At 46.7% G+C, this 2,500-nt stretch overlaps 3 non-coding genes across 3 annotated transcripts; 2 read left to right on the forward strand and 1 right to left on the reverse strand.

The window, feature by feature from the left end:
* The first annotated feature begins 325 nt into the window (after positions 1–325).
* TRNAG-UCC (transfer RNA glycine (anticodon UCC)) lies at positions 326–397 on the forward strand. Its single transcript has one exon. It is a non-coding gene; the product is annotated as a tRNA-Gly (tRNA).
* An 817-nt stretch (positions 398–1,214) lies between these two features.
* On the reverse strand, positions 1,215–1,288 carry TRNAN-GUU (transfer RNA asparagine (anticodon GUU)). The gene has a single exon. It is a non-coding gene; the product is annotated as a tRNA-Asn (tRNA).
* Positions 1,289–2,280: 992 nt separating this feature from the next.
* Positions 2,281–2,352, forward strand: TRNAG-UCC (transfer RNA glycine (anticodon UCC)). Its single transcript has one exon. It is a non-coding gene; the product is annotated as a tRNA-Gly (tRNA).
* The last annotated feature ends 148 nt before the right edge of the window (positions 2,353–2,500 follow it).

Consider the following 2,500-nt stretch of genomic DNA (forward strand, 5'->3'; position numbering starts at 1 on the left):
GGATTTGGTCAAGTCTTAAGCCAATGTGTTGTAGGGCACAAGTAAGCTTTGGGTTAGCAGGAATGGTTGCATGGCCACCTAGCTTTTCATCCTTCCCACCCTTGCCCTGGAATCTTCCAGACTTCAAATTGCTGTCCTTTGCTGTGTGTGTTGCACCAGCATCATCCAGGGGGGCACATGATCTTTCTGAAGTCTTGAATTGAAGTCTGTAAGCAGTATCACCATGTGTCCCACTGCTTACATCTAGCAAAGTAGGCAAATAAGCAAGCTCATTTTTCTCTTGGGTATATTGCAATGGTACATGCTAGGCGAGTTTCAGCATGTAGCGTTGGTGGTATAGTGGTGAGCATAGCTGCCTTCCAAGCAGTTGACCCGGGTTCGATTCCCGGCCAACGCATGTGAGCTTGCTTTTGGCACCCTACAATTCCATGGAAGACAAGACCAAGACAAGATCTCTGAACAGTTAGGACATCCTGCACCTGCTCAGTCTCTGGAGAGGTTCCATTCCGGTGCAGCAGACTCTACGCCAGCTTAAAGGGGAACTGAAGAGAGAGGTATATGGAGGCCATCATGTTTATTTCCTTTTAATCAATACCAGTTGCCTGGCAGCCCTGCTGATCCTCTGCCTCTAATACTATTAGTCATAGCCCCTGAACAAGCATGCAGCAGATCAGGTGTTTCAGTGGTTCAGACTTATAAGTCTGATCTGACAAGACTAGCTGCATGCTTGTTTCTGGTTTTAATCAGATACTACTGCAGAGAAATAGACCAGCAGGGCTGCCAGGCAACTGGTATTGATTAAAAGGAAATAAACCTGACAGCCTCCATATACCTCTCTCTTCAGTTCCCCTTTAAAGTTCTTTCTAAATGGTCAACACTTAATGCAGACACTCTATAATGTTCTAAACAAATAGCTAGCAAGGCACTAAAGCGAGCCTGTCCTTGGGTGGGCTTGAACTGCCTTTCTTTGGCTTGACAGCCGTCGCCAGGCTTTGGGTTCGATCCCCGGCTAATACTTTACTGCTGCTTCTGGGGTACAGAAAACTTCATTTGGTCACAGACACTGCCAGGGATGTCTGTTGTATCACTAAGACATGAACTTGATGCTGCTCACCCTTTTCATGAACGTGAATGAGATTCCAACGTGTCTCAAATGAATCTACATGGCTATCTGGGGTTCTCTTCGGACAACTGTTGAACACAAAAGGAAAGGCCGTCCCTGGGTGGGCTTGAACCACCAACCTTTCGGTTAACAGCCGAACGCGCTAACCGATTGCGCCACAGAGACTGTGCCTGCAGTTGTTGCTAAATGATTTTATGGGGATGTATGTGTGTCTTGTGGAGTGAGGAAGTAAGTCTGCTCCAAGAAGTTTAACGCCACTTTTTCCCACAATGAAGCATTCACTGTATGGCAGCAGAGTGGCGCAGCGGAAGCGTGCTGGGCCCATAACCCAGAGGTCGATGGATCGAAACCATCCTCTGCTAGGTGTACGTTGGTTTTTATACCTTGCTTACCATATGGGCCAATTGTCGGCCATAGCCCCTTAAGAGAAAGTGTCATTAGGGCCTTGCTGTAACATAGATAGTAGTGTAACTATTTCAACTAATGTACCCTTCTTAAACTTGAAGGTTGAATACAAACAGAAGCAGAGTGGCGCAGCGGAAGCGTGCTGGGCCCATACCCCAGAGGTCGATGGATCGAAACCATCCTCTGCTAGGCATGAATTCATTTTTGCACCTTGCTTTATCGCATGGGCAAAACGGTTTCCATTGCCCTGTAAGAGAAAGTGTAATAAGGGCCCTGCTGTAACGTACATATTAGGGTAGCTAAGACTACTCCTGGGCCGTTCTTGTAGTTGAAGAGATGGGTGAACTGTGACACCGCACTTAAAAAAAAAAAAAAAAAAAAAAAAAAAAAAACAGCAAACAGAGAAGCTTCCCCATATTGGAGCATTGGATTTGGTCAAGTCTTAAGCCAATGTGTTGTAGGGCACAAGTAAGCTTTGGGTTAGCAGGAATGGTTGCATGGCCACCTAGCTTTTCATCCTTCCCACCCTTGCCCTGGAATCTTCCAGACTTCAAATTGCTGTCCTTTGCTGTGTGTGTTGCACCAGCATCATCCAGGGGGGCACATGATCTTTCTGAAGTCTTGAATTGAAGTCTGTAAGCAGTATCACCATGTGTCCCACTGCTTACATCTAGCAAAGTAGGCAAATAAGCAAGCTCATTTTTCTCTTGGGTATATTGCAATGGTACATGCTAGGCGAGTTTCAGCATGTAGCGTTGGTGGTATAGTGGTGAGCATAGCTGCCTTCCAAGCAGTTGACCCGGGTTCGATTCCCGGCCAACGCATGTGAGCTTGCTTTTGGCACCCTACAATTCCATGGAAGACAAGACCAAGACAAGATCTCTGAACAGTTAGGACATCCTGCACCTGCTCAGTCTCTGGAGAGGTTCCATTCCGGTGCAGCAGACTCTACGCCAGCTTAAAGTTCTTTCT

Source organism: Hyperolius riggenbachi, chromosome 4, assembly GCF_040937935.1.
Source record: "Hyperolius riggenbachi isolate aHypRig1 chromosome 4, aHypRig1.pri, whole genome shotgun sequence".
Lineage (NCBI taxonomy): Eukaryota > Metazoa > Chordata > Amphibia > Anura > Hyperoliidae > Hyperolius > Hyperolius riggenbachi.